Raw genomic sequence first — 14411 nt, forward strand, 5'->3', positions numbered from 1 at the left:
GAAAAAGAGACGGGTGCAAAAATAATAATAAAAAAGCAGCTTTCATCTGCAGATTTTTCAAAATGATTTTATTTCTAATGTATTACCAAATGTCACTGAAGCGGCTGGCAGGATCGGCGCTGGCAGAGCGTCAGCGGTGAAGATGAATAGTTCTGCAATGCATGTAAATGGCGATTCAAGGGTTTTGCTGTCTAACTTTTCACCTATTTTGCACGCTACGCCATGAGAGACGGTGCCACGCATGTATTCCTGCCACGGCGAGGCGGGCAGCCGTGGATGTGCTCAGGCAGGTGCCAGTCCTATTCTTCAGAGCCTCAGGACCAGCAGCACATCTGTGAAGCACCCTGGCTACTGTAGCATAAGCTGGATAATAAGCTGTCAATCTCACACACAAATCAAAACAACAGCGTCCGGGGATTCAAAATGCATTTACTCTCCAATGATATTACTACTACTACTACTAATAATGATAATGATAATAATTCCTAGAGCTCAGGGAAGTCCAATCACAGTCCATTGCACTCCAGGTTTAAAACATGTAAAATGATATAATGAACTCCCGTAGGGTTGGGATGCAGCAGAACTATAGTTTATTCCTACCCTCTCCAACACAATGTAGGTGTTGGAAATACAACACCAAACTAGAGGCTCCCTAAGCACTGAACATTCCTTCAGGGAAAACCAGGTGCTGTGTACCATAGCTACACACTAAAATTAGAAGAAGTCTCATTTGAATCTATTTGGTTTTTTTTCTGCTGATTTATATCATGATTTGACCCTGGGAGAAAAACTACTACAGCTTGTTCATTCCCCAATGAAGATAAATGAGCAGGTGTTGGGTGATGCAGGTGGGAGAGACTCAGGCAGGTGTTGGGTGATGCAGGTGGGAGAGACTCAGGCAGGTGTTGGGTGATGCAGGTGGGAGAGACTCAGGCAGGTGTTGGGTGATGCAGGTGGGAGAGACTCAGGCAGGTGTTGGGTGATGCAGGTGGGAGAGATTCAGGCAGGTGTTGGGTGATGCAGGTGGGAGAGACTCAGGCAGGTGTTGGGTGATGTAGGTGGGAGAGACTCAGGCAGGTGTTGGGTGATGCAGGTGGGAGAGACTCAGGCAGGTGTTGGGTGATGCAGGTGGGAGAGACTCAGGCAGGTGTTGGGTGATACCCCGCTTAAGAAGGGTATGACTGTGGGATATCGCTGCCACAAACTGTACCATACCTTGGATCAGAGCACTGAAAACAAAATTATCATATTCCAACACAAGTTCACCAAGAGTGAGTGTGCATCTGATTGGAATAAAGAGCATTCACTGTGTGTACGACCCAATACAAAGATATTGCATTGCTCATCACACCAGTCTATTCAAAAGCACTTCAAACCGTCAGAATGATGGGGTGCTATGGAAAGGGTTAGTTCAGGCAGAAAATTCCCTTTCCTCTTTTAATATGTTTTCTTTTCCAGTGAACAAAATAAATATGTTCATTTTTTTTTTCACACGCACTGTTTTTCTTTCAAACAAATTCCATTCCAATTTAGTTCTATTAACATGTGTTTGCCTGGCGTGTTGATTTACTGCAGTTATCAAATACATATTGCGAACGAAGTGAGACGTGCAACCTTTCATTTTCAAGCCATCACCTTCCAAATTCGATGGGGTACATTAGCAAGAGAAATGACGAAGGTGACGAAGCAAAGAAACGCTCTGTATCTCCAAATGAGATCCCGCTTTCATTTCACTTGCATTACAAATGCTGCCTTGGTTAACGCTGCAGGCTCCTGCAAGGGCAAAACATGGAGTCATTGGTTCATTCCGGACACGGACACCAGCATATTTAGATGATAAATACAAGGCTGTTTACATTGCAATGAATCTGTGCATCTTTAATACACAGCAATATAATATATGGTGTGTGTGCGTGTCTGTCTATATATACAGTATAATGTGCATGGGGGTAGAGATCTGGGCTGGTAGGTGACGCAATATACATATGAAGACATAAGCCCGATATCAGCTCCTGCAACCTGGCTCTTTTGAAGAGCGGTATCGAAGCTGTGCTTCAGAGCGGGAGGTCTCGGGTTTGTGTCCAACCTCTGTCTGTGAGAAGAAGCCCCCTGCTTGCGGGAACCGAGGTTCGACACAATAGTAATCTGTCTACAGAGTGAACAGCAAAGACATATAAACCATGCAGGCTATAGTCTGCTCGATGACGCTCGTAGAGAACAGGTTGGTCGCACACTCAGAATTCTCTTCTTACAGCGTGGTTGAAAAACCCATTTGAGGGTGCCCTCATGTTAACTGATCAGAGATTTAGGTGCCAATAAAGTGAATCCTAATGAAGAAATCTGAGATTTGTGTTTTCTTCTTGGCGCGTGTCAATGCATTTACTGTAGCATCCCAGATACCCCTCCACATGCAGCATCTCTGGGATGCAAATCACACGAGTTAGAGGTCTGTTTCCCCGCTTCTGAGACAGATGGAAAATCACCGGACTTCAATCACAAAAAACTATGAATATGTTTCAGTAAGCAAACAACTTAATCAGAAGAGCAGACTGCAACAGCTTTCCTAAACTTTGCAATTTTCTGTCTCTTCTTGGTGTGAAATATTGCCGTTTCAATGATGTGTGTCTGTGCTCAGCCCATTTCATCTTCCTAAATTACTCCCCAGCCATTTATCCTCGCAGAGACTTATTTAATGATGGCTCTATATTTGTAGTCAGACAGCCAGGGGCTGGTATGCTAGGGATGAGTTATGGATGGCATCCACCATTCTGAATGTTTAAATGAAGCACAATCAGTTATGAAACTAAAGGGGAAGCAGTGTAGTGGGCAGTGTTATGATGCACTGCCGTTACGGATTCTGTCCCCCGTCGGTGAGATGATGTTAAAACCACAAGAGCAGACAAGAGCAGCTCTTTTGCATAGTGGTTAAGGCCCTCTCTTGTGGTGTGCAGGGTCGCCGGTTCGCGCCCAGCCTCCACCGTTACAACTAGATGGCTGTTATACAGATCTCCCACCCAAAAAAATTGTGAACAGACTGGATGATCATAGTTCTTCATGTCCTGTGTTAATTAGGGTCTATCAATGAAAGCGCATCAATGTTGGGTTACTTGCAGATTAATAATACCATCTGTTGCATATGCAGGTAGTGACAGGAGCAGGACTACTTGTGTCATAGACTGAGATGATATCAAGCAGGCCTGTGTCCCTAGTTAAAACAAATAGCCTGAGATGACGTCAAGCAGGCCTGTGTCCCTAGTTAAAACTACCATTGCATACACGAGTGCACAGGAAGCTAAACTAGTGTAGCCGGCCTATCAGTGAAAGAAAACAACTTCGACAGAAGAAAGCAATCCAGGTCACCTTTATTCTCATGTATATCGGGAGACAGTAACTTGAATATGCCTTTTCCAATTATAAAAACAGGAATACGAACGGATAGGTTTGCAAGTTTGAGTCTGTTAAAGTAACGCACAGACTACACGCTTGTACTCCAACCAGGACTCCCCCATAACTCCTCCACCGCCCCTGCAAGCACTGCGGCACACACCATCACTCTCTGACAGCTGCACCACCTCCATTATAAATCAGTATTACGGTTATAACACAAACTGTGTTTTAATGATTACATTTTTAATGTAGCTTTTAGATTGAATGTAACTTCTACCAGTGAAGAATGCACTGAAAGAAAACAGAAGGAATTCCATGCCAGTGTAACACTGAACATGTGGTCTTAACCCAAGAAGTGAAAACTATCTCTCTGGCGTGTTGATAAAGACCACCCTGTTCTTATTCCGTTGGCAGGAAGCACATTGGCTGCTTCACCAGACCAGTATGATGTATTGCTGGCTTTCATACACAGATTTTTTATTTATTTATTTTTAATCCTAGTGTTACAAGAGATATTCGAAATAGCTTAGCACCCCCCTCCCCCCTATCCTCTCCTCTGCCCAGCCAGTGTGAAAATTACTTTTCTATGCTTAACTGAATTCTCATAAGAGCATTCTGTTTTTGGGGCCGTTAGTTAAGAAACTTATTTACATTTTTCACGGCGCTGCAGTCACAGTTTATTTGTATCCATCATAGATGTGTTTCTAACTTCTGTTCAGTGCATTCCCTCGAACAGACATAAAAATACCAAGCAACACAGAGTCCCAGTCCTGACTAGAAAACATTCTTCTTGGGTCTGGAAGTTAAATAAGTGATCCGCCTTCACCAAGTCTAGGTGAATATGAGATGTGGAGGAAGCTAGTGTAATTGGGGGAGGCTAGATGTGAACCTGGACCTCACACACCGCAAACAGGCTTCTTAACCGCGATGCAAAAGACCCGACAGGACAGGACAGAATCCGTAACGGCACTGCATCACACGTTACACCAGCAACCTGTGAAAGGAGTTGGTATGGTGTAGCTGAAGTATCCACTTAAAATACATACAACACAAGGCGCATCATCTCACAAATGCATCTTTGACACTCACAAATGCATCTTTGTCATGAAAAGCAAGTTGCTAGCAACCACACTGATTGTGTCGGTGGGCAGTTAAAACAGAAGATAACAGTCTTCTTAAACTTAAAAAACAATTCTAAACATATCCGCACAAACGCACCCTTATAAAAGGTTACCACAGTATTTTTGCATGGCTTTTTTTTACTATGCATGTTCCATACTTTAAGTACGGTGAGATGCCCAGCATCCCTTTGCTGTAAACAGCTTTATTTATTTTCCTTGCTTTGTATCAAGAGGATTAGATTTTATTTAAAAGCGTCCTATTGATAAACCAGTAAACTGGTCTTTATAGTCCGGTTGTTACCGGGAGCTCCTGCCTTTTATACTTAAACTAATTAAATGAAGAAAGAGAAAGAGGGCACATAAAACAAATAAAATGTGTGGTAAGAGCCTCTTCAGAAGTAAAGAAGAAATTGAATCTTTAAAATGCCACCGTGCTTGTAAATCTGTGCAAGTCTTAGTCGTGATTTAGTGTGACATTTCAAAGATTTCTGCAGTGATTCGTTGTAGTTTTTTCTTTCCGGGATTTAAATCGTCCTGTGTTTTTACTGGCTCGCATATTCTGTGGTTTAATATTTTGTTAAAACACATCAATTTGGAGGCTGGGAATTATACATTATATATGTCGACTTTATGACTGTACTGTCGCCTCATTCATACAACTGTAAATAAGCAGGAAGCACGCTGACAGCAGTCATTAAAGCAAGGCATTGTGCCCATTCAGTCCCTTAGCCTGCTAATTGCCAGTGTGAAGGACATTATTACTATTTCAGACAAAAGATAATCTTTTTTATATTCAGTGTTTCTCCTCCTTCTGCCTCTCTGCTAGTCTCAGTCAGTCTCACGCAGATCCCCCCACAACACCCACATTGTTCTATTTACGATACTGAACCATCTTAGAATGCATGCAGGATCTATAAACCTAACCTCTCCAAAGCAGCAATCCTCCAAGCCCAGTGATGTTAGAAACCAGCTGCTGATTTCCAGTGCAAGTGCTGATTTGAGAAGGTCCCAATAGACGTGAAGCCACAGAGTGCCACGCCACTTTAAAAAATGTACAGACCCTGCTACAGTAAATATGCAGAGGGGTACAGCAGCACGGGTGAGGATGAGGGTCGCTTTCGTGTTTTGCATCCATTGACAAGACTGAGGAAATATATGTTTCCAGGTGCATGCTGTACCTATAGGTAGAGGTTAGTAACAGAACCCATGCTTGTGTACACCAAACCAGCCTTTGCAGCCAATGCATCTGTATTTCCTATGCCAATTAACTTTCATTCAATTCACCATTTGTTTCATATTTCAGTAACTTTGTTTTTGCAACCCTTTCCATGCAGCAGTATGGACTAAGTCAGAGGTGCAGCCATCATGCGCGCTACGCTATACTACAGTATCGCTACTCCGATGCTTTTTGGTAACGCTAAAGCCAAGCAGATGCTTCTGCTCAAATCCACTCCCTGATCCACAGCGAGGGAGGTTTCTGTGTGAAGCAGGCTTTGTTTCTTCTGTTCTTTAGCTGTGACTAATGCTGAGTAGAACAATGCTTTTCTGAAGATGTATCGAACAGGGGGAGCGAGCAGTTGGCTGCATGTTCAATATCCAGCTAAAAGCCCTTGCGTTCCCTGTGTGAATTAATGAGCTGGCATCTCTTTACACTTTAATCAATGCTTGATTAATATTTATTCATTTGCCTCTTCCAGGAAGGGCATTGTAATAGAATCAGTCCACTGTTTCCTATATGGATTGATTAGCTTTGCAGGGCTCACACATTTAGCAGCAGTCAAACACCCCTCCCAGGACCACCCTTTGTGTCCACTTTGTTATAAATAACTAATATACAGTAGAATAAGAAATACTTTCAGGACTCATGCATCACTAACGACAAGGGTCTCTAATTACAACTGAAAGCACTGTTTCCTCCAATGGGAAAACATGAGACGTTTTACACTACAAAGAAAGTAGCTGTTTGTTTTATTAGTTTGCTAAGTGCTGTAATTACTAGTCTAGTTTCACTGTTTCTGTCGTGCTCTGTGAGAAAGTGGTTATACATCCTCCAAGGTCTATTTTTTTTTTTAATTATTATTTTTTTATATAGAATTAAAAAACATTTTGACTTGCTATCGATTAAAACACTTGCTAGCTGATTTTTTTTTTGTAATCACTTCATTTAAATAATGGCTGCAGTTGTGAAAAATATCCTTAACCTAGAATTTTTTTTTTTTGGTTGTAAATGTTATATGCCTGTCAGTTTCGAGGTATCAAGGGTACCGTTTTACTAATTTTGTATAGAATGTACAGGTGGGTGCACATGATACATGAGGTGCAAGGTAAAGCAAGTATACTGGGATGTTTTGCTAGATTAAGATACAAGGACATACGTTATTCCTAAAGCAGCTTAGACGTGTGTCTCCTACACAGAATGTATGCTATACTACAAAGTTCAGTGCAGGTTTTACAACTGACGTAGCAATTTACAGCCATGGCCTTAGCTGCAAAGTCACACCTTTCCTGTGGTCTGTTTGAATTCATTTGCAGGACTTTCATTAGAGCTAGTGAAACACCACATGAAAGTCACTATATACAGTAATACCCCCTCCCACACCCATTCAAATACCTTGCATGTAAACCACTCGTCTTCTTAGTTAGGCCCTTGACTTTCATATTTCTCAACAGCTTGTCGTTTTGATTAATAAATCGCTGAAGTCCGGTGATAAATCAATGGCACGCCACGGTACCTTTCTAAAGAATCATTTCAAGATGTTTGACTGGAATAAAAATGGCAGTAAGAAGCCAGATTCTCGAAGCGAAACTGCATAAAATCGTGGGCAGACTAACTGCATAATGTATTACTTGCTACTGGGTGTCAGAACTATTTCAATGTCTTTTGGTGCTACGGCAAAGAATTGACTATCCAAAAATGTTCAGAAGGAACTAAATGAAAGGTGTAAAAAGGTGACACGTAGACAGGGGAGAAAAATATATTCAGGTGCAAATCTTTAATAAAAGAAACTGCATGCTTGCTCAAGGAAGGCATGGCTGTTTCAATTTGTTAAAACATTAATCAACACCTACAGAGTGCATGCAAGCGCTAACGCAGCATGCTGGAATTTTCGTTTCGCAATTTGCCAACATGATCATTAGAGAATAGGAAAGTACTTAAACCTCATAGTAATGCTCTGTGAAAATGCTAATCAAACCGTTAACAATTTAGAAACATTTTATCAAACTGTGAAAGATCCTCCTTTTTCAGATATTAACCCTTTATGAAAGGCCTTGCAAAAAATGACCACCTCCCCAGAAAAACCTCCCCCAGGAACCAGCATAGGCTATACTCAGGAACCAGCATAGGCTATACTCAGGAACCAGCATAGGCTATACTCAGGAACCAGCATAGGCTATACTCAGGAACCAGCATAGGCTATACTCAGGAACCAGCATAGGCTATACTCAGGAACCAGCATAGGCTATACTCAGGAACCAGCATAGGCTATACTCAGGAACCAGCATAGGCTATACTCAGGAACCAGCATAGGCTATACTCAGGAACCAGCATGGGCTATACTCAGGAACCAGCATAGGCTATACTCAAGAACCAGCATAGGCTATACTCAGGAACCAGCATAGGCTATACTCAGGAACCAGCATAGGCTATACTCAGGAACCAGCATAGGCTATACTCAGGAACCAGCATAGGCTATACTCAGGAACCAGCATAGGCTATACTCAGGAACCAGCATAGGCTATACTCAGGAACCAGCATAGGCTATACTCAGGAACCAGCATAGGCTATACTCAGGAACCAGCATAGGCTATACTCAGGAACCAGCATAGGCTATACTCAGGAACCAGCATAGGCTATACTCAGGAACCAGCATAGGCTATACTCAGGAACCAGCATAGGCTATACTCAGGAACCAGCATAGGCTATACTCAGGAACCAGCATAGGCTATACTCAGGAACCAGCATAGGCTATACTCAGCATGCCCTTTTTAATCAGGGCACGGCTATAAATAATTAATAATGATACAAAAATAAAAATAAATTAATCCTTTAAGTACTTAGAGTAAGTTGAGCTTCATATATTGTTAATTGCAGCAAAACCACACAATAAGACAAATGCTATACCAATACAATTCAAATTTAGTTTAAGACTTGTTATAAGGATACATTGGCAACACTTTACATTACTGTGTCTCTGATCACTGTGTACTTACATCATAGTTGCTGATAGTGTTTGTATAAAGTGCAATTAATATCATTGAGTTGCGATGCTACCATTTGTCAAGTACTCCCAAGTTTTATAAGCAGTTAATGATTCATATTCTTTTTCTGTCTAGAATTCAGTCCAGAATGGGGATGCATAAATGAAAACAAAAGTAATGCTTTCAGTTTGCTTTAAATCATCAATTTAACATTTTAGAAATACAGTTGCAAGGTGTGTGTGTGTATTTGAGGGAGGGGGAGGGGATACAGTTGGGCAGGATTTAATCCTTGGTTGGTTTAGAAAATCAATTGGCAATTCTAGCTTTGAACTGAAACTTTGTAGTTAAAAAAAAAATAAGAATCCCAAATGAACCAAGATCTTAAACCGTCCTGTAACAGTGAGTCTGGTCTGGAGCTCGGCATGACTGGCAAGGTGATTTATGGCTTTACGGTCTCAGCTAATGAATAATTTTCAGGTTGACCCAGTGCCTAAATGCAATCAATGCTTCAGCACTCCAGCCCCTCTGTAGCCTTCCAGAGCTTAAACACAAATAAAATGGCAGCTAATCCTTCAATCTGAAATGTACAGGCGCTGGAACATCCCAGCCTGGCCACTCTTTGAAGAACGCATGGTTTGCAGATTAATATTAAAACGTGTTTAACTCCCACCGCTTCAATTACCTTTCCACCCACCAGCAGCTACATGCAGCTGATGAGCTCTCCATTTAAAAAGGTGGAGGGTCCTAGCAATTCAAGTACCACCTACAGATAACAGGATTAAACACACTGGGCCATATTTTCAAAACGTTTACTGCAGTCTTTAATGAAGAGCACATTTAATTGACTAAACTTGAACCGAACAACTCTGCATACCAACGAAAATCTCCAAGCAGTGTCTCTCTTAAGCTGTGTATCTCTCTGTTCTGCAATGATGCAATGGAAATCATGGAGTTCATTGAAAGGTTGCAGTAAACGCTTTGAAAATATGGCACTCCTAGATAGATGCAGTCCAAGTCCAAGCAATTCCTCGGAAAATCGCAGAATTCGCAGTTTTCCATAGATTTACTATATTCTGCAGCTACATCGTCATCAAAATGATCAGAAACAGACTGCGAAAGGGACCCAAAATATAGAACTCAGTTGTTCGGTTGTAGTTTTGTGAAATTACTAGATGTTTGGTCTCCTTCAAAAAGTAGGAATTAAAGACTGAAGTTAAGGCTTTAAGAACTTTAAGGCTTTAAGGGCAGCAGTGTGGAGTAGTAGGGCAGCAGTGTGGAGTAGTGGTTAGGGTTCAATCCCCAGTGGGGGACACTGCTGTTGTACCCTTGAGCAAGGTACTTTACCTAGATTGCTCCAGTAAACACCCAACTGTATAAATGGGTAATTGCATGTAATGTGAAATAATGTATAATGTGATATCTTGTAACAATTGTAAGTCGCCCTGGATAAGGGCGTCTGCTAAGAAATAAATAATAAGAAGAAGAAGAAGAACGTGGACCAATGAGAAGTCTCATGTAATGTTTTTGTTTGACTGTTTCTAAAGACTCTGCTGACAAAAATGCTTGATATATCAGATTGGAAGCACTTAACCCACACATTGTTTGAGATGATGATGTTTACTTGATTTCCATTTCTATAAGCTATTAATGAAAATACTAGACACAGGAGATGCTCCACAGAACACTCTGCAGATGTGTCCTTCATATTTCTGCAGTTTTATACGGATTGTCCTGCAGATTTGGACTGTCTCTACTCATAAGTACAATGCAAGTTGTTTTGTAATGTGCAACAAAAAAATGGCTTGTTCTGCTGCTTTTATTCTTCATGCAAAAACAACAACTCATTGTAGGAATGCTAATTGCTGTAGATGAAAGGAGAATCGATTCAGGAAAGACTATGCGGGGAGAAGAATGCCTTCAAGGGTTATGATTACGGACTAATAAAAGCAATCGGGCTGCATCCCAAGCAGTGAACAAAGCAAACAAAGTGCTCTGCAATGTCAGCACATCAGTCATGCATTCCCTAACTGTCTTGGAAATGCTGCAACATCTTCATTCTCTTCCACTGTTTTGTTCCCCACTCAACATATTTTGAACTAAATGAATGTTTTATGGGTGGCAGTATTTCTTCTTTTAAATTAAAAAAACAATTGACACCCATGTCTTTTCATGAGTTAGGAAGTCTGATGTTATCAAACTGCACAGTAGAATTCTGCATGCAAATACATGGAGTTTTGAAACCATGCTAATTGTTGTTGTAGCAACTGTTTTAAATAAAAATATAACACAGGCATTAATTAGCAGACATAAGAGGGGGCTGAAGAGGCCCCTTCTTCCAGCCCTCTCTAGTTATCTGTCCTTTCAGAGAGGAGCACGAGGCACTTGAATTGCTACTGTTTGTGTTTTCCAGCGGTCGTGCATTCATTATAGCTAGCTTGTTTTTTTTCTTATTATTATTGTGCTTATCAGTTTGCGACTAGAGATATAAATAAATATTGCACCACTCCAGGCCGGTTTTTGAATGCCTATCGTTGGGTACGACTATTGCTTTTATAAACCAAATATGTTTTGCCTGCAGTCTTAAACAAATACCTGCACTGGGTGATTCTGTGCTATTTTCTAATGTTTTCAACAGTTTGGGGCAAATATTTTAAAATGACATATTTAATGAGCTTGTTTTGCAGAACTCGTCTGGCATGAAGGTGCATGATAACCAGCAGCAGCAGCACTCTGAATGGCAGTGTGTAAAGTGTGTGTATGTGTTGTCATTTAAGAAATGATCAAAGGCAGTTGGTGAAGCATCACAGAATGAGTTCTCTGAAGCATCTCTGAGTTCCTTGTGGCTACGAGGTAGCCCGTCTGATCTGGAAAGCGTCCCTCAAGCACTATTGCACCCGAAATCCATATTTTATGATGTTCTGATGTTTCTGTTGTCACTGCAGTACCACTGAGCGAGAAAGGAGTACAAACAGCGTTGCTGCCTTGATTGGAGACATTTAGAATACACAGTCCTCCATGTGATTTAAGATTAGCACACATCTATCGAAGTGCATCCAAACACAGCACGCTATCAGTACTTGTGAGGGACCGTCCACATTTGAAATGTTCAATCCCACAAGTAAAACCAGAAGAAACGAAGTCAAGCAGAGACATGTGTCGGCTTTCACCAGTGTTGCAGGTTGTTTTTTTTGTTTGTTTTTTCAACATTGGAAAGAATAATTGCTCCAGACTTTTCACCGTCCCGACTTCAGCATTCAGAACGTTGCCCGTGTGCTTGTGCAGTGAATGAGTAGAATGTGGAAATCCAGGAGGCCACATTAGCTCACTTAGGAACTTCAAAGTTGTGTTTCTGTTTTTTGCCAGGTTGATGTAGCTATTGCATTTCTTTTTAAAAGCATTCTGTTTGGAAGCTGCATAGACAATTTTACAAAAGACATTCAAGTGTGAAAAGAACCACCACCAACCAAAACTTGTTTCCAATAATAGGATGGAGTTTAAAGCACTCGATTCAGGCTTGGTGGACTGTAGTATAGGTAAGCATGACATTGGATTTGGATTACTGTAGATGCACAATCCAGACTAATGGGATTTGTAGTCTGGTGTACAGTATCGCAGAGACTATACATGAATTCACAGCTATATAAAACTCAAGTGGTGAATTTACAAATGCTAAAAGCACTCTGTAAAACTCCATGACAAACCTTTATGAAAATAAATTAAACCAGTGCTAGAAGCTACAAAACAAAACCAGCAATTTCATCTGGAGCGTTTTGTTTGTAATCAACATCTTTACGTTTTGTCATAAATCACCAACACACGGCTAATGTTTAAACATATTCCAATTAGCAGCTAATTGATGTTTGGACAAATTTATAAAACACTGCGGTGTACCTGACAAATGACTCATTAAGGGTTTAAGTTTACTGCACACAGAGGGACATGCCTTTCTTCTGACAGCTTGGAGACGTTTGAGTCTCTGCACGCTTGTGTGTGGATGAAATGTATTCTCATCTGATACATGTCACCAAGATGAAAGGGTTGCTTAATTGTAGAACTGGAGGTGATTGTTGATTTAAAAAAAAATGCAAAAAAAGGATAAGCATATGATTTTTGAAATGCAGAAATAATAATAAAGGGAAGCATAGTTGTAAAACTATATTACAGAGCCAAAAAAAAGAACATAAAAACATAAGAAAGTTTACAAACAAGAGGAGGCCATTCAGCCCATCTTGCTCGTTTGGTTGTTAGTAGCTTATTGATCCCAGAATCTCATCAAGCAGCTTCTTGAAGGATCCCAGGGTGTCAGCTTCAACAACATTACTGGGGAGTTGGTGCCTTCTATTTTCTGTTCTGAATGCCCCTTTATCTAATCTCCATTTGTGAACCCTGGTCCTTGTTTCTTTTTTCAGGTCGAAAATGTCCCCTGGGTCGACATTGTCAATACCTTTTAGAATTCTGAATGCTTGAATCGGATCACCGCGTAGTCTGTTTGTTCAAGACTAGATTCAATTATTTTAGCCTGTCTGCATACGACATGCCTTTTAAACCAGGGATAATTCTGGTCACTCTTCTTTGCACTCTTTCTACAGCAGCAATATCCTTTTTGTAGCGAGGTGACCAGAACTGAACAAAATATTTTTGATGAGGCCTTACTAATGCATTGTAAAGTTTTAACATTACTTCCGTTGATTTAAATTCTACACTTTTTACTATATATCCAAGCATTTTGTTGGTCTTTTTTATAGCTTCCCCACATTGTACTGTATACACCCTGAGACAAGCCACTTTGCGTCAGTCAAGTATTTTTCATAAGGGCTCCCATTATTTGATTACATTTGTTTCACACAACTGAAGTTTGCTGCCTTACTACATCCGCTACTGTCCTCAGCATACAATGTTAAGCCCGATGACAATATCAGTTTAACCACTGTAACAAACCATTATCATCTTCGTCATGGTGGTCATTTGCTTTGTGGTTGTCAGCAAGACACTGGGGGACATTGGACTTGATTATTTTATTCTGGCATCGCCGTGACATGACAAGTCAACTTGTGAAAGTGAACCAGGTCTGCTAAACATTCACTGTCTGCAGCCACAGATCAGAAACCAGAGGCAACGGCTTCAGTGTTTACCTTTCATATCAGTGCTTATGTGGCTGGAAGTGTTTGGATAGAACTGTTTGAGATAAGATTCATGTCTGAGCGGCAAGGAGAGATACTGTCATTGTGTGTGGGTAGCTGTCAAGGGTTTGCAGCAATTGAGTGTGATCAGATGATCTGAGCTTCACAAAAAAAAAAAAAAAAAGAGATTTCAAATCATTTGGGTTTGAGAACATAGTGAAGCGACCAAGGAGCTGCTGTTAACTTCCCTGCATACTTATTTTACTTTTCAAGTTATGATACACCGCAATTGTATTGTGGAGCTATTCTATATAAAAGAGCAGATAGAATGAGAAAGCACTCTCAGTATACTGTACATCCTGCTACAGATTCACAGGGTATTGTAAAGTCAGTATAATGTTCTGGTATGAATACAGACAAAATATAATATCATATTGTATAACAAGATAGGAGTTTTAATCATACAAATGATGAGGGTCCATTAGTTTAAACCTAGGAGAGTCTAATTAGTGTACAGACGCTAATGAGACCTCAGCTGTTTTTTTAATGACGCTTTGGGAAACAAAGTGAATAGTTTAATTAA

Source organism: Acipenser ruthenus, chromosome 11, assembly GCF_902713425.1.
Source record: "Acipenser ruthenus chromosome 11, fAciRut3.2 maternal haplotype, whole genome shotgun sequence".
NCBI lineage: Eukaryota > Metazoa > Chordata > Actinopteri > Acipenseriformes > Acipenseridae > Acipenser > Acipenser ruthenus.